This window comes from Danio rerio, chromosome 5 (assembly GCF_052040795.2).
Source record: "Danio rerio strain M-AB ecotype USA chromosome 5, GRCz13ab, whole genome shotgun sequence".
Classification (NCBI taxonomy): Eukaryota; Metazoa; Chordata; class Actinopteri; order Cypriniformes; family Danionidae; genus Danio; species Danio rerio.
In genome coordinates, this window is record NC_141025.1 from 5196395 (window position 1) to 5204546 (window position 8152).

The window sequence follows — 8152 nt, forward strand, 5'->3', positions numbered from 1 at the left end:
AAAGACGGACTTAACAGTGCTTTATCTTTTCGTCTTCATACACTGTAAAACCCCAAAAGTTAAGGTGAATCAAACCATTTGAGGAAACCGATTGCAACAAATCATTTAAGTTAAAAAACTAATTGAAATGAGTAATGTGAACTTAATCCATTCGAGTAAATGATGCAATTTGAGCACAGTAAAACCCAATAAATGAAGAAAACTTAAACCAAGTCTGTAAAACCCAATTAGTTAAGGAAACTCAAACCGTTTGAGGAAACAACAAACCATTTAAGTAGAAGTAATGAGGTATTTTTTTAACTCTTTACCTTCAACACTGAGTTCAAAACTCTTTTTAAATGAGTAGACTTAACTTTCAGTCAATTTGAGTTCACTACACTTATTTTATTTGATAAAGATGAGTGTTTTACAGTGTATACAGAACTCTGCTTTAAAATAAAGCTTGTAATGTTGTGATTTTTCTCAAAGCTGGCTGGTAAAAAAAACGATTTTCAGAACCAGTGAAGCTGAAGACTGTTTGATCTTGTTTTTATAGGTGGCTTTTACTCATACATAAGTAGAAAATCTAGATTTTTTGGTCACCTTTATTTCAGTAAAAGCTGTTTTTGGTGTTAGCAGGGTGAATTAGCTTTCAGCCACTATGCTCCTCGCTGCTGGAATCAGCTTCCAGAAATGATCAGATGTGCTCCAACATTAGGCACATTCAAATCAAGACTGAAAACACATCTGTTTAGCTGTACTAATACTGAATGAGCACTGTGCTGCGTCCGACAGATTGCACTACCATGTTTTTCTCTTCTTCTTCATTCTTTTATATCACATTTTACCTGTTTTTATGTTTTGTTTTGTTTTTACGCATTTTTATTATTTGTTTTTATTTTTATTTTACTTGTTTCTTTTATTCTTGTTTATGTAAAGCACTTTGAATTGCCACTGTGTATGAAATGTGCTATATAAATAAACTTGCCTTGCCTTGCCTTGTAACGAGGAAGGGTTTTCATTCTAAAATGTATGGTTTATTTATAAACTAATTTCGAGAGGATCACATGCTTATGATTGAACACAGCTGGTACTGCATCGGCTCCATATATAAATAAATATGTAAATAACCAGAACTTTCTACTCCAGTCATCTTCTTCTTGAAGAATCCCTCCATCCACCCCTATTCCTCCTCTTCTCTGATAGGGTGGCACGGCGGCCCAGTGGGTAGCACTGTTGCCTCACAGCAAGAAGCCCGCTGGTTTGGCCCCTCAGCGAGCCGGTCTGAATTTCTGTGAGGAGTTTGCATGTTTTCCCCATGTTCGCGTGGGTTTCCTCCTAATTCACAAATAACTTACCTGATCTTTCTCTATCTATAAATGCTCCCGCAAACTCAAATGACCTTGATGTATTAACCAGCAGTATGGATGCCATTTTACTAGCACACTAAATACTGTGAAATTACCATCAAATTAAAAAAGACTAGAGAGACTAAAACTACACCATGGTATAATAGTCATACTTGCACTCTCAAAACAGCAACCTGCGCCCTGGAACATAAATGGGAAAAAAAACTCATTTAGAGGTCTTTAGAATTGCGTACAAAGACAGTATGTCCAGCTATAGGAGGGCTCTAAAATCTGCCAGGACCGAGCACCTGCGCAAACTGATAGAAAATAATCATAACAATCCTAGATTTTTATTTAACACCATCGCTAAATTAAACAATTAATCAGCCATCATTGTAACAAAATGTTCCACCACAAATAAGTAGTGATGACTTCATTAATTTTTTCAGTGATAAAATAGAAGGCTTTAGACAGAAATTAGGAGATGCTAAACTTTCTGCACCGGCTTATACTCCAAATCCTGTAAGTATTTCACTGAATCATAATAATAACCTACAGTGCTTTAACATCATAGAACAAAAAGAGCAAGATAAAATTATAAATAGCTCTAAACCATCCACGTGCATGCTGGACTCAACAATATACAAAATTTTCCAACAAAATTACTGAAAGAGCTGCTCCTGCTATAGGAGAACCTCTTCTTAACATTATCAACTCTTCTTTATCTATAGGCCATGTTCCAAACTCTTACAAGCTTGCTGTTATTAAGCCTATTATTAAGAAACCGCAACTAGACACCAACAACTTAGCTAACTATAGGCCTATTTCAAATCTTCCATTTATGTCTAAAATATTAGAAAAAGTTGTTTCTACTCAATTATGCTCCTTTCTGCAGACGAACAATATTTTTAAAGTGTTTCAGTCAGGTTTCAGGGCTCATCACAGTACAGAAACCGCCTTAGTGAAAATAATCTACTCTTAGCTGATGACTGAGGCTGCGTCTCCCTATTAGTTTTACTCGATCTTAGTGCGGCATTTGACACCATTGACCACAATATCCTCATAAACCGCTTAAAGTCTAGAGGTGTCCAGGGACAGGCTCTACAACGGTTTAAGTCATACTTAGCTGACCGTTAGCAGTTTGTGAATATTAATGGACAGCCTTCACAAGTCAGCCCAGTAAAGTATGGGGTGCCTCAAGGATCAGTTTTAGGCCCTTTACTGTTTACAATTTACATGCTCCCTCTGGAAAACATTATTAGAAGACATGGGATCAGCTTTCACTGCTATGCAGATGATACTCAATTATATATTTCAACTAAACCTCATGAGACGTTTGAACTGTCAAAACTAACTGAGTGTATTAGAGATGTTAAAGACTGGATGACCAACAATTTCCTTCTCTTAAACTCAGAAAAAACAGAATTATTACTTATTGGGCCTTAATTCTGTACACAGCAGATCTCGCAACTCAATCCACAATTAGAGGGATACAGAGTTAGCGTTGGCTCTACTATAAAATATCTGGGTGTCATATTAGACAGCAATCTAACTTTTGAAAATCACATATCCCATGTCACAAAAACCGCCTTCTTTCACCTGAGAAATATCGCTAAATTACGAAGTATGCTGTCCATCTCAGATGCAGAAAAGCTAGAAAGAGGCTAAATTATCATATGCATTTGTTTATATGACAGAACATGTCTTTTTGACTCAAGAAGGTCCATACTGACTCGAAAGGCAGATACTGATAAGATCAGGGCCTGGTGTGTGGTCTTTAGGGGTTTTATGGTGTGGTAACATGCTGATTGGTCAGTTTGAATGTCTCAGCATTTGGGCTTTAGTCACATGGTCAAGTTGTAAGGTCAGGTGTAAATCTCTGGTCTGTCTCTTTTCCTGGCCTCTTTTCTGTCTCTGCCCTCTCCTGCTCAGAGACAAAGAGAGCAGGCCCAGAAGTTAGCCTGATTGCAGGCTAACTTCTGGGCGTGCTCTCTTTGTCTCTCTCTCCCTCCCCTGTCTGTCCTTCTACCTCTGGCAACTTTAATTTTAAATTTAAGCTGGGTACAATTTATATCATATATTTAATCATTTCATATTTTATCATTTTATACAGTTATTTTGAAATTAATTCAGTTGTAACCATAGCAAGTTATTGTCAATAAATCATCTAATTTACCAAAATGCACATACATTAGTAGTAGTTTTTATTCCCTAACTAAATTCAGTTGTTTGATGATTTTTGTCAATAGTTCTCACATTCAGCAAAAAGAGAAAAAGAAAAAAAAAAGCTATTTTCAACTATTAAACATTCACAAACAATCACAGTCAATGAAAATTTCAGTTATTCAAGTCAATCAATCAATGAAAGTTGCAATTATTTATGTCCCTGTTCGGGCGCCACTTATGTAACGGTGGGAGTGAACAATTTAATATGTCATTAATTTGTGACAAAAAAAAAAAATCTTTGCCGAGGCAGGATCCAGACATGGGTCTCTTGGGTCAGAGCTCTGCGCCATAACCACTTGGCCACATGACGCTCTTAAAAAAAAAACTTTTTCTCACCGGTGTGTTGATATGCACCATTGCACATAAAAGGAATTTAGCGTGTTGTGCAAGTGTCTGTGGAGTTCACGTGAAGATTTGACGTGAAGATGTTGAACGTAGCAGATTTGAAAGACATTTTACTCACGGAGAGAACATCCAAGTAGTCCAGGATTTTCTGGTAAACAACTCTCTTTATTAGGACACTCCGCTATTATGGCAACTTAAGAAAAACACTCACTCCACCTTCACTTCCGCTCAGCTCATCTTCTTCCTCCAACCCACACAGCCAACCACAGAACACCTCTTTCTTTCCTGCTCCCTGGGTCCCTTTATTGATCCATTTTTATATTTTTTATAATTGAGGGATTTGCATATAAGGACTCAGAAGACGGGCGGTAGTGTGGTTGTTAAACCTTGCATCGCCACACGTTACATCAATTTGTAGTTGAGCTTGTCTGATGAGACACAAATTGGCTGATTGGATGAGCTGATTGGCTTTCTGATATCATTGATCTTATCAGTAAAGAAATGAGCAAACTCATTACATTTTCTTCCAGAGAGTAGCTCACTGGGAATCCTACTGGGGGATTAGTGAGTCTCTCTGCTGTTGCAAAGAGAGTGTGGGCATTATTTAAGTTGCTGTTTATAAGACTTAAAAAGAAAGTGTGCCTAGCAGTGTAAAGCTCTATAAAAAAGCTTAAAGACTGTTGATAAAATCAATGACTAGAAGTGACTTTTTGTTAAGTGATCGGATGTTTAAAAGTGCTTAACAGTTTAGCTTTTTTCCCTACAGTAGTCTCAGATCTACATTTGAATGACTTGCTCTATGACTTGAAGAGGCCTTTGATTTTCAGTCACATAATACAACACATATCTGCATAGAGAAAGCTACAGTCACATTGGGTTCCCAATTGTTCTGTAAACATCTGATAAAGATACTGTCATTTAAGCAGGCAGCCGACACACATCAATGACAGTTGTTTTGTTCACCAGCTGAAGATGGGGCATGTTTGGGCCCTGGCAGTGTGGCAGGGCATATTACATTCATTCATTTTCTTTTCGGCTCAGTCCCTTTATTAATCTGGGGTCGCCACAGTGGAATGAACCGCCAACTTATCCAGCATATGTTTTACGCAGCGGATGCCCTTCCAGCTGCAATCCATCTCTGGTAAACAACCATACACACTCATTTACACTCATACACTATGGACAATTTAGCCTACACAGTTCACCTGTACCACACATGTTTGGACTGTGGGGGAAACCGGAGCACCCAGAGGAAACCCATGCGAATGCAGAGAGAACATGCAAACTCCACACAGAAATGCCAACTGAGCCAGCCGAGGATCGAACCAGTGACCTTCTTGCTTTGAGGTGACAGCACTACCTACTGCGCCACCGCGTCACCTGCATATTACATATTAGAGCATACAGTATTACAGTGTCTGACATCATTAGCGCTTACGGGGATTATAGTCTTACTGAACTTACGTTTAGATTTTGTCATGTGATAATGCTGTTAAAATAGTGTCTCAGGTGTAGAAGGAAGCCTTTTACACTAAATCAGCTGCGATAAACACAAACCAGATGCTTTTGTGCAAAGATAAATCAGCTTCCTTATGCTCTTTTCAAAAATCTCATAGAGACACGAAGTCACATTTGATAATGCTATTTCACTGATTATATTAAAGATCTTGAGGAATACCTGCACTCTGTTATTTTAGCATAAAGCAAAGAGAGTTTGATATTATCAACATCAACGGTAAACACACAGACACTGCAGGAGTTGAGTTGAGAGTTTAATGTTGAGGAATGAAGCAGTTTTGAACAGTTCCTCTATACAGTATGGCAGATCACTTAATGTGTCTGCACTTACACTAGTTACACACACTCATTATCTAGATGATCAGAAGCAGACCAGTTGATCACCAAATGGCTTGGGAAACTGGACTCCAGACACAGTCAGTTTCCCTCCATTGCTGGGAGCATCCTGATGTATCTTCACATGAGCACATGCATCTTCACCAACATACACCTGCCCAGAGAGAGAGAGAAATCTCCATGGTAAATATGGACACACACTTGTTAAATATGTTAAACTTCAGGGGTGACAGCTTGACAGTTCAGCAATGCTTTTGCATTTAATTGAAAAGATTGACATTTCCCCCCATTTCAATTGTCAGTTTATATGTTGCACTTTAACTTTCAGTGCGGATCACATATGTTTAGTGCTCACTGCCACAGTCAACTTCTGTGTTGGGAAACAAATCAAGTTGTAAATGCTTACAATCAATAAAGTACAAACACAAATACTTGCCTTGACTGTGTAGATCCAGGTTCCCTTTAGGTTCTAAGCTCACAAGAAAACACCAGGACTGATAGTAGTTTTCTCCTGTATGACTTTCCTCACCTGAATAAAGAGAACATTAGTAAACATTTACTATAGTCAGGGGCGCAACTGCACATTTACTGATGGGTATGCGGCTTCAACTTTTGCGCGCCCCCCTTCAATCCAACTATATTTTAAAACAGGCAAGTGATAAAATGTGGAAAATATTTCCATCAATAAAATAAAGATATTATTTCATAAAGATATCAATATGCTTAAAACAGTTTCACAGTTCTGAACACAACTGAAATAGTTTGAAGTAGTAAAAGGTATAATTACATTAAGCATGTTAAGTCGCAAAGAAATGCATCTCATACCACCCCAAATTTCTTCTCAATTTAATTTTCACTTACTAAATGATTATAGCACCTTGACTAGCCTTGCTTTTGGACTTTTTGTACTACATTTGTCAAAACAAAATGATAGACATGGGAGTCCTAAAGGGCAAAAGAACATTGCAATTACTTCTCACATCCAGACTGAGGCAGAAGGTCTGTCTTTGCAAGAAGAATTGACTGAAACTGCTAAAAGTGAAATAAAAAAGACTGTCAAATGTTTAGTGTAAAAAAAAAACAAACAGAAACCAACAGTGTGAAATGTTCTATTTAATTGAAATGTTATAACTTTGTTTGTAGCTAAAATTAAAATAGTTTTGAGTTAAGAAGTTACCAAAAGGCCTGATGAATCAATATGATACATAATAAATTCATAAAAACATGTATATGGTATAAAAAATGGGGGGAGGGGTGGAACGATTTTTAATTTAATAAAATACAATATTATACACGCATAAAATGCTAAATAAATTTTTTTAACAAAAAAATATATACATTATTTGAAACTTTTAATATGGATAATTTCAAATAGTTTTGGCACAATGGCGCCCCCCATGTGTGGCGCCCCTATGCACTGCATATACTGCATACCCCCTTTTTGCGCCACTGACTATAGTAAAGACTGGTGCAGAAGTATTGATTATTGTTAGTTATAAAGACAATTTAGAGATGATTTGAATGTTGGACTACAGTACATCAGTTTGATAAAATGTTTAAAGAAAAGTTTATTCACAGTGATTATTCATCTCAATTTATTGCAAACAGTTACACATATACCCTTCATATAGTGGAATAAAAACAATAAACAACAATGCAAACAATAAAGAGCTAAACACACACACACACACACACACACACACACACACACACACACACACACACACACACACACACACACACACACACACACACACACACACACACACACACACACACACACTTTACTGCCTGTAACCAAAAGAAAGGTGATTTAGCATCTCATACCTCAAGGCAGACTTGTATCACCTTTAGGGTGACTGGGGCTGCTTTTGGACATCCTTCAAGCTCTGTCTCGGACATTATTGATGATCTGATGAGTGATCGGTGTGCAGAAGTGTAGTTTTCACTCAATCTGACTACCAGGAGGATCTTACTGTGCTTTTAAAGCTCTCGAGATCACATGACCTGAAGAAATGTGGGCGGTGAACTTAAGTTTAGTTTCTATAGTTAGATATTATTTAATCAGGTATTCAAATGGTTATTACACAAGATCAGCATCATGTGCACGGCATTGATCTTATTATTTTTTGCTTATTATTTATTTACCTCGATGATAAAATCAGAAGTGCTGTGAGACTGTTTTCAGAAGTAGAGCCTGAACACTTAACTCTTCTGCATGAAATAAAACTCACAACAGGCAAAGTCTAATCTGAATGAAAATGCTCCATATAAACATCTCAGTCAGATTTCAAATGTTTCATCTGAATGAAACTAGTCATAGTCTAAAAATTAAAAACAGGTAGTTCAGGTGTCCTTTGTACTTTAGCTTCAATGTAATATTAAATGTATTCCCTTTT

General features: G+C 37.1%; 1 long non-coding RNA gene across 1 annotated transcript; it reads right to left on the reverse strand.

The window, feature by feature from the left end:
* Positions 1-5658: 5658 nt before the first annotated feature.
* On the reverse strand, positions 5659-7709 carry LOC147843809 (uncharacterized). The gene is made up of 3 exons (XR_015490912.1): positions 7581-7709; positions 6190-6282; positions 5659-5907 (listed from the first exon to the last, which is right to left on the reverse strand). It is a non-coding gene; the product is annotated as an uncharacterized LOC147843809 (long non-coding RNA).
* Between the last annotated feature and the right edge of the window lie 443 nt (positions 7710-8152).